At 46.5% G+C, this 20,925-nt stretch overlaps 4 non-coding genes and 2 pseudogenes across 4 annotated transcripts; all 6 read right to left on the bottom strand.

Annotated features, from left to right (window-relative positions):
- Window positions 1–757: 757 nt before the first annotated feature.
- Window positions 758–876, bottom strand: LOC143486693 (U5 spliceosomal RNA). Its single transcript, XR_013123624.1, has one exon. It is a non-coding gene; the product is annotated as a U5 spliceosomal RNA (small nuclear RNA).
- Window positions 877–1,576: 700 nt separating this feature from the next.
- Window positions 1,577–1,757, bottom strand: LOC143486609 (U2 spliceosomal RNA; annotated as a pseudogene).
- Window positions 1,758–7,566: 5,809 nt separating this feature from the next.
- Window positions 7,567–7,685, bottom strand: LOC143486692 (U5 spliceosomal RNA). The gene has a single exon (XR_013123623.1). It is a non-coding gene; the product is annotated as a U5 spliceosomal RNA (small nuclear RNA).
- Window positions 7,686–8,396: 711 nt separating this feature from the next.
- On the bottom strand, window positions 8,397–8,597 carry LOC143486613 (U2 spliceosomal RNA). The gene has a single exon (XR_013123560.1). It is a non-coding gene; the product is annotated as a U2 spliceosomal RNA (small nuclear RNA).
- A 6,530-nt stretch (window positions 8,598–15,127) lies between these two features.
- Window positions 15,128–15,246, bottom strand: LOC143486691 (U5 spliceosomal RNA). The gene has a single exon (XR_013123622.1). It is a non-coding gene; the product is annotated as a U5 spliceosomal RNA (small nuclear RNA).
- Window positions 15,247–15,955: 709 nt separating this feature from the next.
- LOC143486591 (U2 spliceosomal RNA) lies at window positions 15,956–16,161 on the bottom strand (annotated as a pseudogene).
- Between the last annotated feature and the right edge of the window lie 4,764 nt (window positions 16,162–20,925).

The following is a 20,925-nucleotide window of genomic DNA, read 5'->3' as shown; positions in this document are numbered from 1 at the left end:
TGATCTGTTAATTTTTCAACCTTAAACATATCAAACTTTCCTTGTACTTCCTTAAACCTTTCCCAAAAAGTATTCAAATACACTGCATTCCTAAAACTGACATCAAACCCTTTGTTTTGGGGCAAAGTTATGAGGCAGTTTAAAGCTTCTGGGTGAAATTGTAAGGTTGTCTGGATTAGATTTCTAGAGAAATCTAACCTAGACATGTGAAACAGCTTTCCATTTACATCTTCTTCAAACAGGAACCTCACACTGTGGTGCCTCCTCATGCCTGCTCGTGGAGCAGACATGGTGGGAGGCACCACACCCCTTAAACCTTTCTAAAGGAGACTAAAATACCAGTAAAACAGTTAACCAGGGAATACTAAAACCAATTTAAACCACAATAAAACTCCTAATATAACAATCAAAAATAATAATAATAATAATACCAACACTTACCTTACTAACCACAATCCTTTTCTTTGTTCCTCACCACATGCAAAATATATCTCCAGAGTCAAACGGCTGAAGCCACAAGGCTACAGTCAAGAAGGCTCCGGAGTCGATCCCAGTCCCGACCTTCTGATCTTAGCCAAAAGGCCGAGAAGCGATAACCTGAAATGGGCGCTGGCCTGGGCGCCGGCCTCGCCGGCACAGGCCTCCCCTCCGCGGAGACAGCGCCCTTCCTTCCTTCCAGCCGTACGTACGCTCACCCTTCCCTTCGTGCCACGCCCACCCCTACGTTTATACACATTCTCATTGTACAGATTGTTGCGGCCCTGCCCGGAGGCAGAGCGCTCCAAAAAATCAATTTGACTCTTTGACGTTCCCCTCCACGGAAATCTTTAGTAAAAGGCGAAAGATTTGTGCGTGAATGAAGAGAAACCCGAGCTATAGCCATGTAGGCTCAGGCGTCCCGCTACGCCAACCTAAAGCCTAGCTCGTTTGTTCGCGGTAACAAGGGAGGAGCCTGCGGGGCTGTGGCTTGTTGGCAACATCAGGCAGGCAGGCAGGCAGGCAGGGCTGGCAGGCTATAATGGAGGGAGAGAGAGAGAGAGAGAGAGAGAGAGAGAGAGAGAGAGGGGAGGGGAAAAAACAGTAACAATCTCAAAAAAAAAAAAAAAAAAAAAAAAAAAACAAAAACGGAGGGAAAACTGCAAACCGCCGAAAGGGGAGTGGCCTCCGCTCGCACTGCATTTGTGACCAGCTGACAAGGCAGTGAGAGAGACAGAGACCACTCACTCCCCTTCATTCTTACTTATTCTGGTTTTTTTTAAAGGAGTGAGCGCTTTTGGCTGCTTTGTTTTATTTATTCACACAGACAGACAGACAGACAGACAGACAGACAGACAAATCAACCAACAAATGTAAAAATAAAGTTTTATAATATAATATTATATATATATATATATATATATATATATATATATATATATATATATATATATATATATATATACACATACACACACACACACACACACACACACACACACACACACACACACACACACACATATTACAAATTCATTAAAATAAACAGGCTGATCATACCATACAACCAGCAACAAACTCTTTCTTTTCCACACGTTTAGGAAGGTGCACCGTTCCTGGAGGTACTGCAATACCAGGTCGATGCGTGGGGCGAACGGGGCAAGCCCCTGTTTCGCCTCCCTGTTCTAAAAATCCATTTAATATGAAGTCCTCATATAGAGGACGTATCAGATATTAAACTGATAAGAACAGATTTTTTTTTTTTTTTTTTGACAATGTTTATTGATACTTTACACCAATAAATACAACGTCACTTTTATGCTAAAAAGCAGCATACACATTAGATAAAAAGATGGTTAAAAGACACAATAGTCATGCATTTTAAAACCATTTTTACAATCTTTTCTCTTTTAAAAGCCACATCCTTGCATCTGTTAAAATAGTACATAAAAGGTTGTATTATAGACGCATTTTAAAGCCCTTAAAAGTCCAAAACAGTTTAATATAAAACCTTTTCAACATCAAATTCACTACTTTGTGTATTGTCCTTTTCAGATATATTGCAAACCCTGCTCCCCCTCGTCCAGGACCACAAGGAGAGAGGAAGGCAGGGATGAACCCAGCCGGGAGGCCGAGGTGCGTGCATCCGCAGCTCCTCCCGCCCTCCGTCGAGGCCCCTTCCTGTGCGTCTCCAGAGGAAGTCCTCCCCTGTGCCCGCTATCTCCTTTCAGGCATCCGTGTCCCCTCAGGAAACGTCGGCGGGAGCCCCGGTCAGTGGTGGCAGGGACCTCCCTGCGTGTGACCTCGGCCCCCTCCTCCAAATGGCGACGCCCGGCGCCACCTGCAGCGTTGTAGTTACCATCCTTGTCATCGCGTGGAGGGGCACCGTGACGCGCTTCCCCACCAGCAGGTTGCGGGAGGTCCACAGTGCGGCCGTCACGCTTGTAAGGGTGAGCCAGAGTGCCTCGAATTCTTTGGATGGTAACTTTTCTACACCCTGGCCCACCCCGTTCACCGCTAACCGGTAACTTTGCGGGTGGACCTCCCCTGCTGGCAGGCTTGGGCATTCCAGGGGGCCGATCGCGGCCCACAGGTCCCTGGCCACGCTGCACTCCCAAAGGACGTGCCGCACGGTCTCAGGCTGGCCGCAGCCTGGCCGTGGGCACACTGCCGTTGCCCCCATGCCCCGGGAGTGCATCACCGCCCGGACCGGGAGGACTTCATGGGCCACCATCCAGGTAAGGTCCTTCTGTTTGTTCCGGAGGGCCGGGTGGGCCGCGTTCGCCCACACTCTCCGAGCCTCCGCCGTCGTCATCCCCACCACTCTGCTCACCTCCTCGCGGTCCTGAACAAGGGAGACCAGAGTTTTGGCATTAGTGAGTCCTTGTACTGTACATTTTTCCAAATCATACTTTTTTAAAAATTTCTTAATAAAAAGGTATTCGTGTGGCAGTTTAAAAGATACTGGTGTTCTCAAATCTGGTTTTAAAATGCCTATTGTTTGCAGATAAGACCCCATCCAGAACCGGGCCATAATGGCTGTCTTGGTCCTGGATGGTGATGTTGCGTATGCTATATGTGCTGCAACAAACTTGCTGCCTAAAAACAGGTGGGGGTCTGGGAGCCCTTTCCCTCCGTTTTCAGGCCTCTTCTTCACTGTTTCTCTCCTCAGGCGCTCCCACTTGGACCCCCACAGGAAGTAAAAGATCGCCCGATCCAAACCTAAAAGAAAGCTCCTTGGAGGACTAAAAACAGAACACAGTAATAAAAGCAAAGGTAAAATCACTGCTTTTATTACTAAAATTTTCCCTTCCAAAGTCAAATGTCGTAGTCCCCATAGTCCAAGTCTCTGTCTAACTTTCCCTAATATCTCTGTCCAGTTTCCACTCCCACCCCCTGTCTTGTCAAATTTCAGTCCTAAAATCTTGATGTTTGTTTCTTTAAAATTTACCCCTAAAACAGTTGGTGCGTTCGTCCATGGTCCAAAAAACTGTGCCTCAGTCTTGTCTCGGTTCAGTTTGGCTCCAGAGGCCCTCCCGAACCATTCTGTTACCTCTAGGGTCCTCTGGGCCGACACCATGTCTGTGCATAAAACTGTCACATCGTCCATATATAAGGAACATGTCACCGTCAGTCCACCTGGCAATGTCAGTCCACTGATCCATTGATCCCTTCTCAAGATTTGCGCTAGTGGTTCTATACATGTAACGAACAGGAGCGGGGATAAAGGGCAACCCTGCCGTACTCCTGAGCAGATAGTAATTGCCTTAGAGAGATGCCCATTTACCATGATTCTGCTGTTGATATCTTTATACAACAGGCCCACCCATGCTATGAACCTCCCTGGGAACCCCATCTTTTGCAGCACCTGAAACAGGTACTGGTGTGAGACCCGATCAAAAGCTTTTTCAAAATCTAAATTTAATGTTAATAACCGAATGTTTCTGTCTCTCACATAACAGATGGAGTCACGGATCAGGATCAAGTTGTCCATGATCCTCCGCCCCGGCACTGCGCAAGCTTGATCTGGGTGAATCACGTCTTCTAAAACCAGTGACATCCGTCTTGCTAAAAGTCTGCTAAAAAGCTTACAATCAACGTTTAAAAGTGTGATAGGTCTCCAATTTCTGATCTCTGATTTTTCCCCTTTTTTGTGTAGCAGAGTCACTATCCCTGACCTAAAACTGTCAGGTAAAACGTCAGAAGTCTGGAAGTCTGTAAACATACATAAAAGGTCCCCTACTAAAATGTCCCAAAAGGTTCTATAAAACTCCACGGGGAGCCCATCCTCTCCCGGGGACTTCCCTGTTTTAAAACCTTTTAAAACATTTTGTAGCTCTTCTGTCGTAAAATCTGTAATTAAAATTTCACCATCTTTTATTGTATTTTCCAATAAATTTGTCACTTCTTCCATTGTTGCGTTGTGTGTTTGTTTTTCACCATATAGGTCTTCATAAAACCTTTCTACCACCCCCATGATCTCATGATTTGTATTCATTATTTTGTTCCCATCTTTCACTTCAGTCATCCCACCACCCCGTGCCATAGTTTTCTTAAAAAAATATCTTGTACATTTTTCCCCCTCTTCTAGTTCCTGTTCCTTACAGGTCATTATATATCTTTTGCTTACCTCCTCCATTAAAAGTCTCATTTCGTCTCTTACCTGTTTTATTTCCTCCTTAAAAATCAAAACCTTGATTTACCAGATTGAAATACCTCTGTAATCTTCTTTGCAGCCCCATCATGCGCCTTTTCTGTTTTTTCTTTTTAAAAGTTCCCACCCTTTTAAAAAAAGTCTTGGTCCTTCCCTTTACCATCTCCCACCACTGTGCACGTGAATCGTACAGGTCTTGGAGGGACTGCCAAAGCCTGTACTGCTCCCTGTATTCGTCTCTCACCCTTTCATCCTGCAGCAGGGAGCAGTTTAGCTTCCACAGCCCTCCCCCTATCGTCACATCTGTGGGGAAAGAAAGGGTGCAAGACAGTAAGGCGTGGTCTGAAAAAAACATGGGGATCAATCTAGCATCTGATGGCGGGCAGTCACGTGTAAAAATGTAGTCAATTCTGGAGGCCCGGGAGCCATCACCACTCGACCAGGTGAAGCCCTCCTCCTGTGGATGCATGGTCCGGTAACAGTCGACTAATTTAAAATCCACTTTCAGGTTGGTCAACCTCCCAGACGTTTTATCTAATTTAAAACCATCTCCCACGTTTTTTCTGTCTTTACTAGTTAAAACACAGTTAAAATCCCCGCCCACTATTAAAGGAGCCCTCCCCAGCATGTGGGGCTGCAAATCCCCAAACAATTCAAATCTCTCTTCTTTTTCATTAAAACCATACACATTTAAAACCTTAAAATCCCTCCCTAAAAAATGCAAATTAGCTAAAAGGGCCCGCCCATCCCTCACCACGGTGCAGCCCTTCACCACAATCCTGGAGTTTCTGATTAAAATAGCAACACCATCAGCCTTATTGTAGTGCGACCCGCTCCAGAGGGAGGGACCCGCAGCCCAGCGCTGCTCCCACTCTCTGTAAGATTTCCGAAAGGGGATCGCACACTCTTGTAATAAAATCACATCAGCATTTACAGTTTCTAAAAATGTTAAAATACTCTGTGCTCTTAGGGGTGCCTTCACACTTCTCACATTTATGGTGGCAATTGTGAGAGACATGAGCACATATTTAAAAGGGGGATGTACAAACATTCTTATATTACTTTGAATCTTAATTATTTCTTAAATCTTAAAAATTTAAACCATGGACACCTCCTCCTCTGTCTCTTCCTGCCCCCCTGGGAGGGGGGGTGGGGGTGGGGTAGGGGGAGGTGGAGAAGGGAAGGGGAAGGGGGAGAGAGGTGAGAAAGGTGGTGTGTCCTCAATTATGGAATCCTCCGGTGGTACTATTTTGGGTGTGGGTGTTCTTAACCTTATTTCTAGGAAAGATACCCCATTTGGTGACCCTTCTGGCCACGTCCTGTTCCCCTCTGAGGACCCGGTTACGTCTTGCTCCATTCGATGTTTCTTCTCCACCATGTCCACCAGAGGAGACCCTGCCGGCCTCTTCCCTGTTTGTGTACTTACCCCTTCTTCCTCTTCTAGCACCGTCTCCATTACACATTCTTTGTCTTTTCCAACTCCTGTCTCTTCCTTTCCACTTGTTTGTCCCTCCTTCTCTCCTTTTTCCTCTTCCTGATCCCGGTCTTTTGCCTCGGTCTCCTGGCTGGGGGCGGGGGCCTGCTGGTTGGTTGATTTTCCCGCCATTCCACTTGGCCCCGCCCCTTCTTCCTCCTCCTGCTGCCTTGCCTTCTGACCATGCTGCCAGGCGGCCATTTTCTCCTTCATGTCGGCGGCCATCTTGGCTGCCTTCATTTTGTTTGCATAGGACCTGGGACAATCTCTAAACAGATGGTTATTGGCACCACACAGATTACACAATCTCCCATTTGGGCACTCCTCGAAGGAGTGCCCAATTTCTCTACACTTTTTACATACAACTTCTTGGCATGCCTCGGCTAAATGTCCCATACGACCACATTTTCGGCACAGTTTTGGCATCCCCTGATAAAAAATGTAGCCCCGGTTTTCACCCAACACTATCATAGAGGGTAGATGTCTAAGACCCAGATATCCTTCTGGGTCTTCCCACTGTTGTATGGGGACTCTCCAAGAGCCTGTCCATACACCGTCCTCGTCTACCACTTTCATAGGTGGGCTTTTTACCGTGCAAAATCTGGCCAGCCATGTCCTAATGTCTTCTCCAGTCACAGTTTCATTGAACATTCTAACAATCACCACTTTGTGTGAATTATCAGAAAGCTTTTCCACTGTGAACATGGAGAACTGGTCTTTAACCGTTTCATATCTATGCCAAAAGTCCTGTAACTGGTGTGTTGTGCAGAAGCTTACATCAAAACCCTTATTTCCTGGTAGTGAAATCAAACAGTTCAAATCAGAGACAGAAAAGCCGAGAGCACCCTGGAGAAGCTTCCTTGAGAAGTCCAACCTCGACATCCCAAGAAGCTTCCCCTCTACTTCTTTAAATAAAAGTCGGACACTGTGGTGCCTCCTCACACCGGCCCGAGGAGCCGACATGGTGGAGGCACCACCACTTGGAATTTACAGACAACACACTAAAAATTCCTCCAATAAATAACTAAAAAGGTAAAAAAAGTAAAAGGGCTGTAAAAGGGATCAAACCAAGTCTAAAAGCAAATTAAGAACTAAATTAGACAGTCCCTAAAATAAGAGTCTCCTAAAAAAGTTCTAAAATTTACTTACCTTGTACTTTGACCTCTTTATCCAGCAGTCACACGAAACCGTGTAGAAAAAATTTCCCTTCCAGAGCTTTTCGCCGCCAAAGCGCCTCCTGCCCTGAAAGTCGATCCCAGTCCCGACCTCTTGATCTTAGCCAAAAGGCCGAGAAGCGATAACCTGAAATGGGCGCTGGCCTGGGCGCCGGCCTCGCCGGCACAGGCCTCCCCTCCGCGGAGACAGCGCCCTTCCTTCCTTCCAGCCGTACGTACGCTCACCCTTCCCTTCGTGCCACGCCCACCCCTACGTTTATACACATTCTCATTGTACAGATTGTTGCGGCCCTGCCCGGAGGCAGAGCGCTCCAAAAAATCAATTTGACTCTTTGACGTTCCCCTCCACGGAAATCTTTAGTAAAAGGCGAAAGATTTGTGCGTGAATGAAGAGAAACCCGAGCTATAGCCATGTAGGCTCAGGCGTCCCGCTACGCCAACCTAAAGCCTAGCTCGTTTGTTCGCGGTAACAAGGGAGGAGCCTGCGGGGCTGTGGCTTGTTGGCAACATCAGGCAGGCAGGCAGGCAGGGCTGGCAGGCTATAATGGAGAGAGAGAGAGAGAGAGAGAGAGAGAGAGAGAGAGAGAGAGAGAGAGAGAGAGAGAGAGAGAGAAGGGGAAAAAACAGTAACAATCTCAAAAAAAAAAAAAAAAAAAAAAAAAAAGAACAAAAACGGAGGGAAAACTGCAAACCGCCAAAAGGGGAGTGGCCTCCGCTCGCACTGCATTTGTGACCAGCTGACAAGGCAGTGAGAGAGACAGAGACCACTCACTCCCCTTCATTCTTACTTATTCTGGTTTTTTTTAAGGAGTGAGCGCTTTTGGCTGCTTTGTTTTATTTATTCACACAGACAGACAGACAGAGACAGACAGACAGACAGACAGACAAATCAACCAACAAATGTAAAAATAAAGATATATACATACATATATATATATATATATATATATATATATATATATATATATATATATATATATATACACACTACACATATTTATATATTTACACACACACACACACACACACACACACACACACATTACAAATTCATTAAAATAAACAGGCTGATCATACCATACAACCAGCAACAAACTCTTTCTTTTCCACACGTTTAGGAAGGTGCACCGTTCCTGGAGGTACTGCAATACCAGGTCGATGCGTGGGGCGAACGGGGCAAGCCCCTGTTTCGCCTCCCTGTTCTAAAAATCCATTTAATATGAAGTCCTCATATAGAGGACGTATCAGATATTAAACTGATAAGAACAGATTTTTTTTTTTTTTTTTTTATTGGTTATTGTCACAGGTTACAAGCAAGATTCATTTCACAACTGAATACAATTCATGCATGTCATTGAATTTTACAATAAAGGAACATTTCTTCTGAGTTGTGTTTCTTGTGTGTTGATTGTGTGTTGAAGGGGGTGCGTGACCATTGCGTATAATATATTACAATAAAAGGTATAATAAAAACAATAAAAGAGTCATATATATACAATGGGCATGTTTTCCATTTGCCTACATATGCATTTATCTGCCTTGCTGTACACTCATCCCACGCTCCATGTGGCCTTCCCCATCCTGAGGTTATGTATACACATTTACCCCCCATGCATGCTTTGCAGTAAGCCCAACAGAAAACATAAGATGCAAATGCCATTCCTAAAGGGGGAGGGGACGGGACGCCGGCCCCGCGAGTCTCCGCCCACTCTCCCGTCCCTGGGCCTGCCCCCTGGCCGCCCAGCGGAGATCCTCTTAAACCATGGCTCGCTGCTCCTCCAAGTGGTCTGGGGTGCGTCGGCAAGCAGCGAGGACCGTGGCAGCCCTTGATCTTCCCTAGCTGGTCCCGGCACCCCCCTCCGAATGGCGGCGGGCTGCATACGTTCGCTGTCGGGCTTCCACCAGTGTCTTTTTGCCCCGGAGTGGCAGCTCCAACCGCTTCCCCACCAGCAGGTTCCTTGCGGCCCAGATGGCGTCTTTAATGCTGTTTAAGGTGGGCCAGAGCATCTCAAACACGGCTGGTGTCACGTGTCGGCCCCAGCCCACCCCGTTTACTGCTTTCCAGTAATCCAGCATGGGGTCCGCACCTGCTGGCAGGCTCGGGCACCACAGGGTGCCGGTTATTGACCAGAGATCTCGGGCTGCGCTGCACTCCCAGAGCGCGTGCCTCACGGTCTCGGGCGCGCCACACCCGGGCCGCGGGCAGATGGGGTTCCTGGCCATGCCTCGGGAGTGCATCACGGCCCTCGCCGGGAGGATCTCATGGGCAGCCATCCATGACAGGTCCTTGTGGGCGTTGAGGAGAGCAGGGTGTGCGGCATTGCGCCACACCACCCTGGACTCGGCCTCCCCGAGTCCCTGGACCCGCAGCACCGGCTCCCGTCCCTGTACACAAGATAGGATGGCTTTGTGGTTAGTCAGTACTTGTCTGGCTTCCCCTTCCAGTTTGAAGTTTTGCATGAAGCGTGGGATAAAAGCATAGCACTTTACCAAATTAAAGCTCACAGGTGTTCGCAGGTCTACATTAACCAATTTCAAGCGGCGTAGGTATGTTCCCAGATGGAATTTTACCCATGCTCCAGTTTTGCTCTCGCTTGTTGCATACTTAAAATGTGTGGCTATGAAGCAGCTACCTAAAAACAGATAAAAATCAGGCACCCCTTTCCCACCATTCTCCGGTCTTCGTTTCACCACTTCTCTTCTTAGACGTTCCCATTTGGATCCCCATAAGAAGTAAAACATGGCACGTTCCATTGCTAAGATCACTGCTCTCGGAGGCATAAAAACAGCAGATGTTAGTAAAAACAAGGGTAGAATCACTGCTTTTATGATCAATATTTTCCCTTCCCATGTCAAATGTCGGAGGGACCACAGGCCCAGCTTTTGTCTGGCCTTACTTAAAAGTCCGGCCCAATTGCCTGTCCCCTTGACCTCCTCATCAAAGTATACCCCAAGGATCTTGATGTCTGCCCGCTGCACATGTACTTCCACACCCTGCAATTTTTCCTTCCCCCATGGCCCAAACATCTTTGCTATAGATTTACTCCTGTTCAATTTCGCCCCTGAAGCTTTGCCAAACCAATCAGTCAGTTCAAATACCCTTTGTACAGAGTGTGTGTTTGTACATAGTACGTTTACATCATCCATGTAAAGCACACATCGTGATTCCTGTCCCTCCCCTCCCGGTATATGCATGCCTTTTATCCAGGCATCTTGTCTTAAGATCTGTGCGAGTGGTTCGATGCAGGCAACATACAGCAAGGAGGATAACGGGCAGCCCTGACGGACACCGCGATTTAAATTTATCGCTTTTGATGGTCTCCCGTTTACCATAATCCTGCTAGTTATGTCGTTGTACAGTAATCCCACCCATTTTATCAGCCTCCCAGGAAAGCCCACTTTTTGCAGTACCTGTAACAGGTACTGGTGCGAGACCCGATCAAACGCTTTTTCGAAATCCAGATTTAACACTATGAGCCTCATTTGTCTGTCCCTCGCATGACAGATGGTGTCTCTGATCAGTATTAGGCCATCGGTGATCCTCCTTCCTGGTACTGCACACGCCTGGTCTGGGTGAATAAAATCCTTTAAAACAGTAGACATGCGTAATGCTAAAATTTTGCTAAAAAGTTTAAGATCCACATTTAAAAGAGTGATCGGTCTCCAGTTTTTCAAATTTTTTCTATCCCCTTTCTTAAATAAAAGCGTTACAAGACCCTCTGTGAAAGCCCTTGGCAGTTCAGTTAAGTTGTCCAGTTCTCTAAATACCTCTAAAATGTCCTGTTTTAAAATATCCCAGAATGTCCTATAAAATTCGCATGGCAATCCGTCTGCTCCCGGCGTTTTGCCAGCTTTAAAGCTTTTCATGCTATTATCTAGCTCCAATTCTGTGATGTCCTTCACTAACGTGTCTGCATTTGCAATTCGCGATGTCATCTTACCTAACACTTCTCTCATTACATTATAATTTATTGGCTCAGCGGCATATAGATTTGTATAAAAATCCTCCACTGCTGTCATTATGTTTTCCATTCCGCTTATCTTTTTACCATTGTCCGTGTGTAACTCCGTTAGAGGTGTGTTTTTTTCCATCACCCGCTTAAAAAAGAATCTAGTACATTTCTCATCAGATTCAAGCTTTTCTGCCTTTGCCCTTAAAATAATCCCTTTGCTTTGTGCCGTTGCCAACTCACGCATTTCCTTCTTCACTTCTTCTATTTCCATGCTAAAATCGTGCCCATTATTAACCAGGTTAAAATATCGCTGGAGGCGCTTTTGTAAGCCAGCCATTTGCCGGCGTTCCTTTGCTTTTTGGCGTCGCCCCACTCTTTGGAAAAACTCTGCCGCTTTTTGTTTCACCATAATCCACCATTCTAACTTTGTATCACACAGGTCTTGTAGTGACTTCCAAGACTCATATTCTTCTCTAAACTCTGCCTGTACTGTCTTCTCTGCCAAAGCTGTGCAATTTAGTTTCCATGTGCCCGTCCCTCTTAACCCACCATCCCCTAGTGTGAGTGCACTCCTCAAAAGAGCATGGTCAGAGAAAAAGACAGGTGTTATTGATGCCTCCATAACCTTACACCCTCTTATGAAAACATAATCAATTCGGGAAGCCCTAGTGCCATCCGGGCTTCTCCATGTAAACCCGGGATCGCGTGGCCTTGTACTTTTAAAACTGTCTACCAATTTAAAATCAGTTAAAATCCCCTTTAAACACCGTGATGTTTTATCCAATTTAACGTCTGTCCCTTTTCTCAGTCTTCCTGTTTCCTCTAATATGCAGTTAAAATCCCCTCCCACTATTAGCGGCATATTCCCTACTAAATGCATCTGTAATGTTTCTAGCTGTTCATGTCTCTCATGTTTTTCTGTAAAACCATATATGTTTAAGACCTTAAAAACTGTGCCTAAAAAACTTAAAACCATTAGCATGATTCGCCCTTCTTGTATAATGGTCACCTCTTGTATGATTAGGTCAGGGTTTTTCACTAAAATGGCCACTCCATCTGCCTTGTTTGCATTTGAGCCACTCCATACTGATTGCCCCACCCGCCACTTTTCTTCCCACTGCCTGTATGATTTCATATATGGTAAGGCACATTCCTGTAGTAAAATAATATCAGCCTTCTCTTTACTTAAAAACTGTAAAATGTTTTCAGCTCTTAGCAGCGATCTAATGCTTCTTACATTGATTGTGGATATGGTAAGTGTCATAATGATGTTGAGTAAAGTAACCCACAAGGTAAGACTATTTCCCATGATTAATAATGGTGTGTTCTTCTTGCTTTTCAGATGGAGATTCTGACGGGCATGTACAGAGGCTGAGACACGACTGGCAACGCCAAGGAGGACCAAACCACAAAACTGCCGCATTTCGCTAAAACCAATAGGTCTGTATGCATGTTAAAAACATAAATAATGCATTCATACATTTTATAAAAGGATGTGTATGCTCTACCACCTATAATATGCATTTTACAATGTCTCATATTTTTATTTTGTCCTCGCATCATGAAGAGTGAGGAATCCACATCACTTCTTCAGACACCCTTTCTTCTTTAATCCATCTCGTGGAGCTTAATGGGGGTTCACCTAGTGGCTCTGCACCCATTTGCGCTTCACCTAAGTAGTCTTCTCTCATTTCTTCTAGCTCCACCCCGCGCCTACGCCTGGGTGTGGAAGCCTTGAGTCGTATGTGGGCGAAGGCAATTGCATTGGGGGAGGTCTCTGGCCACCGACGCTGTACATCATCCGATAAGGAGCTCAGCGCTTCCTGTCGGACTTCTTGAGCGTCCTCTGGCTCTAGAGATACCGCCAATTTTTTGGCTGTCTGACCATCAGGTAGGGAAGTGGATGATTCTCCACTCTCCTCCGAGACTGTCGTCATTGCCAGTTCTCCTTTTCTGTTTTCCATCCCTTCCCTTCTATTTTTAAAACTCACTTCCACCTCACCTTCTGGGTTCGCTACATGTTCCTCATTTATGGTTTCTAAATCTTGTTGTACTGCGGGCGGTGCTTCCACTCCACCCACTTCCCTCCCCCTTTCCCTTCTTTCTCTAAAAACTCCTGCCTCCCTCTTCCGTTTTTCTTCCTCTCTTCCACTCACAGGTTGCACCTCCACCCTGCTTGTAATGGTACCTATACATTCCTCAAGTATGCTTTCCAAATCTTGCAAGTCTTGTAACCCAGGGGGCGGTGCTTCCACCTGTACTCCGCCCCCTACCCTCCCTCTTGCCCCTTTCTCTCTAGTCCCTCTGGCCCCCCTCTTCCGTTTACCCACCATTTCACTTGGTCCCACCCCTTCACTTGGCCCCGCCCCTTCACTTGGCCCCGCCCCTTCACTTGGCCCCGCCCCTTCACTTGGCCCCGCCCCTTCACTTGGCCCCGCCCCTTCACTCGGCCCCGCCCCTTCACTCGGCCCCGCCCCTTCACTCGGTCCCGCCCCTTCACTTGGCCCCGCCCCTTCACTCGGCCCCGCCCCTTCACTCGGCCCCGCCCCTTCTTCCCCATTCTTCTTTCCTGCCTGCTCACCATGCTGCATGTCGGCCATTTTTGTTTTGTGTGTTTGTTCCTCTGCCATTTTAGCTTTAACTTTATTCGCAAACGATAACGGACACTCTCTAAAAAGGTGGTTATCTTCCCCACACAGGTTGCATTTCCTTCCATTAGGACAATTTTCAAAGACGTGGCCCACTTCCCTACACTTTTTGCACACAGTTACCTGACAAGCTTCTGCTAAATGCCCAAACTCTCCACACTTCCGGCACAGTTTGGGCATTCCCTGATAGAAGATATAGCCCCTATTTTCCCCCAAGGCTATCATGGACGGTATGTGCTGCAGACCCAAGTACCCTGTTGGCTCTAGCTTCAATTGTACCGACGCTTTCCAAGAGCATGTCCATATGCCGTCTTCGTCCATTACCTTACTAGGCGGAGTTTTAACTATACAATACCTGCCCAGCCAGGTACCTATATCCTCTCCTGTGACCGTTTCATTGAACATTCTGACATATACCAATTTCTGTGGGTTGACAGTTAGTTTTTCTACTATGAACAAGGCAAACTGGTCTCTGTGTTTCTCATATCTTTGCCAAAAGTCCTGCAGCCCTGCTGCTGTCCTAAAACTAACGTCATATCCTCTGTTACCAGGCAGTGCTAAAATACAATTTAAATCCGTGGCCTTAAACCCCAAGCATCTCTGAATTAGTTTTCTAGAAAAGTCCAATCTAGATAGTTCTCCTAGATTTTCCTCTGAGCCCATGTATCGGAAGCGGACACTATGGTGCCTCCTCACACCGACTCTAGCAGCCGACATGATGGAGGCACCTCTAGTTTAAAAGCTAGCAGCTGGCAGCTAACTCCACAGCCGATACAGGACCCACAAAAGAAAAAAAAACAGCACTTACCTTTGTTGGCCGCCGAAACCCAGACACTGGGCGCCTACAAACCGTCCACCACAGCACCCTCCTTGCAAGATGTTCTCCACTCCAAAATGCACCTAGACAATTCAAAAAAAAAAAAAAAAGAACAAAAGTTTGATTAATTTTCCACCACTTTCTCCCTTACAATTGTACTCTCTGAAAGAAAATGGCCGCCGCCACTGATAGGCTGCAGTCAGGTATCTCCAAAGAGTCGATCGCTGTCTCCGCCCCTTGATCTTAGCCAAAAGGCCGAGAAGCGATAACCTGAAATGGGCGCTGGCCTGGGCGCCGGCCTCGCCGGCACAGGCCTCCCCTCCGCGGAGACAGCGCCCTTCCTTCCTTCCAGCCGTACGTACGCTCACCCTTCCCTTCGTGCCACGCCCACCCCTACGTTTATACACATTCTCATTGTACAGATTGTTGCGGCCCTGCCCGGAGGCAGAGCGCTCCAAAAAATCAATTTGACTCTTTGACGTTCCCCTCCACGGAAATCTTTAGTAAAAGGCGAAAGATTTGTGCGTGAATGAAGAGAAACCCGAGCTATAGCCATGTAGGCTCAGGCGTCCCGCTACGCCAACCTAAAGCCTAGCTCGTTTGTTCGCGGTAACAAGGGAGGAGCCTGCGGGGCTGTGGCTTGTTGGCAACATCAGGCAGGCAGGCAGGCAGGGCTGGCAGGCTATAATGGAGAGAGAGAGAGAGAGAGAGAGAGAGAGAGAGAGAGAGAGAGAGAGAGAGAGAGAGAGGGGAAAAAACAGTAACAATCTCAAAAAAAAAAAAAAAAAAAAAAAAAAAAGAACAAAAACGGAGGGAAAACTGCAAACCGCCAAAAGGGGAGTGGCCTCCGCTCGCACTGCATTTGTGACCAGCTGACAAGGCAGTGAGAGAGACAGAGACCACTCACTCCCCTTCATTCTTACTTATTCTGGTTTTTTTTAAGGAGTGAGCGCTTTTGGCTGCTTTGTTTTATTTATTCACACAGACAGACAGACAGAGACAGACAGACAGACAGACAGACAAATCAACCAACAAATGTAAAAATAAAGATATATACATACATATATATATATATATATATATATATATATATATATATATATATATATATATATATATATATACACACTACACATATTTATATATTTACACACACACACACACACACACACACACACACACATTACAAATTCATTAAAATAAACAGGCTGATCATACCATACAACCAGCAACAAACTCTTTCTTTTCCACACGTTTAGGAAGGTGCACCGTTCCTGGAGGTACTGCAATACCAGGTCGATGCGTGGGGCGAACGGGGCAAGCCCCTGTTTCGCCTCCCTGTTCTAAAAATCCATTTAATATGAAGTCCTCATATAGAGGACGTATCAGATATTAAACTGATAAGAACAGATTTTTTTTTTTTTTTTTGACAATGTTTATTGAGTCTACACCAATAAATACAATGTCACATTTATGTTAAAAGGCAGCATACACATTTAGATAAAACGATGGTTAAAAGACACAATAGTCATGCATTTTTTAAAACCATTTTTACAATCTTTTCTCTTTTAAAAGCCACATCCTTGCATCTGTTAAAATAGTACATAAAAGGTTTTATTATAGACGCATTTTAAAAGCCCTTAAAAGTCCAAAACAGTTTAATATAAAACCTTTTCAACATCAAATTCACTACTTTGTGTATTGTCCTTTTCAGATATATTGCAAACCCTGCTCCCCCTCGTCCAGGACCACAAGGAGAGAGGAAGGCAGAGATGAACCCAGCCGGGAGGCCGAGGTGCGTGCATCCGCAGCTCCTCCCGCCCTCCGTCGAGGCCCCTTCCTGTGCGTCTCCAGAGGAAGTCCTCCCCTGTGCCCGCTGTCTCCTTTCAGGCATCCGTGTCCCCTCAGGAAACGTCGGCGGGAGCCCCGGTCAGTGGTGGCAGGGACCTCCCTGCGTGTGACCTCGGCCCCCTCCTCCAAATGGCGACGCCCGGCGCCACCTGCAGCGTTGTAGTTACCATCCTTGTCATCGCGTGGAGGGGCACCGTGACGCGCTTCCCCACCAGCAGGTTGCGGGAGGTCCACAGTGCGGCCGTCACGCTTGTAAGGGTGAGCCAGAGTGCCTCGAATTCTTTGGATGGTAACTTTTCTACACCCTGGCCCACCCCGTTCACCGCTAACCGGTAACTTTGCGGGTGGACCTCCCCTGCTGGCAGGCTTGGGCATTCCAGGGGGCCGATCGCGGCCCACAGGTCCCTGGCCACGCTGCACTCCCAAAGGACGTGCCGCACGGTCTCAGGCTGGCCGCAGCCTGGCCGTGGGCACACTGCCGTTGCCCCCATGCCCCGGGAGTGCATCACCGCCCGGACCGGGAGGACTTCATGGGCCACCATCCAGGTAAGGTCCTTCTGTTTGTTCCGGAGGGCCGGGTGGGCCGCGTTCGCCCACACTCTCCGAGCCTCCGCCGTCGTCATCCCCACCACTCTGCTCACCTCCTCGCGGTCCTGAACAAGGGAGACCAGAGTTTTGGCATTAGTGAGTTCTTGTACTGTACATTTTTCCAAATCATACTTTTTTAAAAATTTCTTAATAAAAGGGTATTCGTGTGGCAGTTTAAAAGATACTGGTGTTCTCAAATCTGGTTTTAAAATGCCTATTGTTTGCAGATAAGACCCCATCCAGAACCGGGCCATAATGGCTGTCTTGGTCCTGGATGGTGATGTTGCGTATGCTATATGTGCTGCAACAAACTTGCTGCCTAAAAACAGGTGGGGGTCTGGGAGCCCTTTCCCTCCGTTTTCAGGCCTCTTCTTCACTGTTTCTCTCCTCAGGCGCTCCCACTTGGACCCCCACAGGAAGTAAAAGATCGCTCGATCCAAACCTAAAAGAAAGCTCCTTGGAGGACTAAAAACAGAACACAGTAATAAAAGCAAAGGTAAAATCACTGCTTTTATTACTAAAATTTTCCCTTCCAAAGTCAACTGTCGTAGTCCCCATAGTCCAAGTCTCTGTCTAACTTTCCCTAAGGTTGTTGTCCAATTTCCACTCCCTCCTCCTGCCCGGTCAAATTTCACCCCTAAAATCCTAATATTTGTTTCTTTAAAATTTACCCCTAAAACAGTTGGTGCGTTCGTCCATGGTCCAAAGAGCTGTGCCTCAGTCTTGTTTCGGTTCAGTTTGGCTCCAGAGGCCCTCCCAAACCATTCTGTTACCTCTAGGGTCCTCTGGGCCGACACCATGTCTGTGCATAAAACTGTCACGTCATCCATGTATAATGAACATTTCACCGTCAGTCCCCCTGGTAGAGTCAGTCCATTGATCCATTGGTCCCTTCTCAAGATTTGCGCCAGTGGTTCCATGCATGTGACGAACAAGAGCGGGGATAAGGGACAACCCTGCCGTACTCCTGAGCGAATAGTGATCGCCTTGGAGAGGTGCCCATTTACCAAAATTCTGCTATTGATGTCGTTGTACAACAGGCCCACCCATGCTATAAACCTCCCCGGGAACCCCATCTTTTGCAGTACCTGAAACAGGTACTGGTGTGAGACCCGATCAAAAGCTTTTTCGAAATCTAAATTTAATGCTAATAACCGAATGTTTCTGTCTCTCACATAACAGATGGAGTCACGGATCAGGATCAAGTTGTCCGTGATCCTCCGCCCCGGCACTGCGCAAGCTTGATCTGGGTGAATCACGTCTTCTAAAACCAATGACATTCGTCTTGCTAAAATTCTGCTAAAAAGCTTACAATCTACGTTTAAAAGTGTGATAGGCCTCCAATTGCTGATCTCTGATTTTTCCCCTTTTTTGTGCAGCAGAGTCACTATCCCTGACCTAAAACTGTCAGGTAAAAAGTCACAAGTCTGGAAGTCTGTAAAAATACATAAAAGGTCCCCTACTAAAATGTCCCAAAAGGTTTTGTAAAACTCCACGGGGAGCCCATCCTCTCCCGGGGACTTCCCTGTTTTAAAACCTTTCAAAACATTTTGTAGTTCCTCTGTTGTAAAATCTGTAGTTAAAAGTTCATCATCTTTAATTTTATTTTCCAATAAATTGGTCACTTCTTCCATTGTTGTTTTATGTGTTTTCTTTGCACCATATAAGTTTTCATAAAACCTTTCCACCGCCCCCATAATCCCATGATTTGTATTCATTATTTTGTCTCCATCTTGTAATTTAGTAACCCCTCCTCCCCGCGCCCACTGTTTTCTTGAAAAAATATCTTGTGCATTTTTCCCCTTCTTCTAGTTCCTGTTCTTTACAAGTCATTATATGTCTTTTGCTTACCTCCTCCATTAAAAGTCTCATTTCTTCTCTCACCTGTTTTATTTCCTCATTAAAATCAAACCCTTGGTTTACCAGATTAAAATACCTCTGTAACCTTCTTTGCAGCCCCATCATGCGCCTTTTCTGTTTTTTCTTTTTAAAAGTTCCCACCCTTTTAAAAAACGTCTTGGTCCTTCCCTTTACCATCTCCCACCACTGTGCACGTGAATCGTACAGGTCTTGGAGGGACTGCCAAAGTCTGTACTGCTCCCTGTATTCGTCTCTCACCCCTTCATCCTGCAGCAGGGAGCAGTTCAGCTTCCACAGCCCTCCCCCTATCGTCACATCTGTGGGGAAAGAAAGGGTGCAAGACAGTAAGGCGTGGTCTGAGAAAAACATGGGGATCAATCTAGCATCTGATGGTGGGCAGTCACGTGTGAGGATGTAGTCAATTCTGGAGGCCCGGGAACCATCACCACTCGACCAGGTGAAGCCCTCCTCCCGTGGATGCATGGTCCTGTAACAGTCCACTAAATTAAAATCAGTTATCAGATTTGCCAATCTTCCCGATGTTTTGTCTAGTTTAAAACTCTCTCCCACATTTCTCCTATCTTTCTTAGTTAAAACACAATTAAAATCCCCCGCCCACTACTATCGGATCTCTCCCCAGCATGTGGGGCTGCAAATCCTCCAGCAAACCATATCTTTCCTCTTTCTCATTAAAACCATACACATTTAAGACTTTAAAATCCCTCCCTAAAAAATGCAAATTAGCTAAAATGGCCCGCCCATCACTCACCACAGTGCAGTCCTTCACCACAAGTCTGGGGTTATTTATTAGAATAGCAACACCATCTGACTTGTTGTAGTGCGACCCACTCCAGAGAGAGGGACCCGCAGCCCAGCGCTGCTCCCAGTCTCTGTATGATTTCAAAAAGGGGATTGCACATTCTTGTAATAAAATAATGTCGGCTGTCACTGTTCCTAAAAAAGTCAGAATGCTCTGTGCTCTCGAAGGTGCTCTCACACTCCTCACATTAATGGTGGCGATTGTGAGAGACATGAGCACGTTTAAAAGGAGGTAAAACCACAACATTCTTGGCTGACCTAAAAGCAAACGAAACTAGAAACATTTCAAACCAATAAAATCCATTAAAACTAGTCTAAATCAATTCCTAAAACCACTTCCATTTTTCTCCTGCCAGGGTGAAAGAAATCCAGGACTGGAATGTCTTCAACCTCATTTCGGTTGGGGGTCGATGCTCTTCCTCTAGGTGGTAAGTGTAAAAAGGATACCTCATTTGGTGAGCTACCTGGCCAGCAGGGATTGGACCTCTCTGAAGGAGGGGTATCCTCGTCCACTGCCGGTCTCTGCTTTTTCTCTATGTTATCTGCTAGAGGAGACTCAGCCGGCCTTTTTGTTATCTGTGCACATGGGAGCGAAGCTTCCAATTCTCCCTCTAACCCCAATGAGCTTACCTCTGAGTCTGTCTGCATTTCGGGTGGATCAGTTTCTTCCCCAACTTCCTCCACCCTTTCTTCTTCCTTGCTTTTCTCCAGCTGTTCTGAGTGTGAGCTCCCCCTAGCTTCAGGGATGTCATCCTCCTGAAACTGAGAGGCTCCCCTTCCCGCCAAAACCTCTGGCCCCGCCCCTTCTTCCCCGGCTTCCTCACTTACCTCTTGACCATGCTGCTTTTCAGCCATTTTGTTTTCCTCCATTTTGTCTTCCGCCATCTTTGCCCTTTTTAATTTGTTGGCAAAGGAGAGTGGGCAATCTCTGAAGAGGTGGGTATTTTCCCCACAGAGGTTGCACTTTCTGCCATTTGGGCACTCATGAAAAGAGTGCCCTATTTCTCTACATTTACCACAAACTTTCTGGGTACATGCTTCAGCTAAATGCCCCATTTCACCACACTTGCGGCATGTTTTGGGCATCCCCTGATAGTGAATGTAACCTCT

The sequence above is a fragment of the Brachyhypopomus gauderio genome, unplaced genomic scaffold, assembly GCF_052324685.1.
Source record: "Brachyhypopomus gauderio isolate BG-103 unplaced genomic scaffold, BGAUD_0.2 sc44, whole genome shotgun sequence".
NCBI lineage: Eukaryota > Metazoa > Chordata > Actinopteri > Gymnotiformes > Hypopomidae > Brachyhypopomus > Brachyhypopomus gauderio.
Note: the sequence above shows the minus strand (reverse complement) of the source record. Positions and strands in the feature narration are given on the sequence as shown.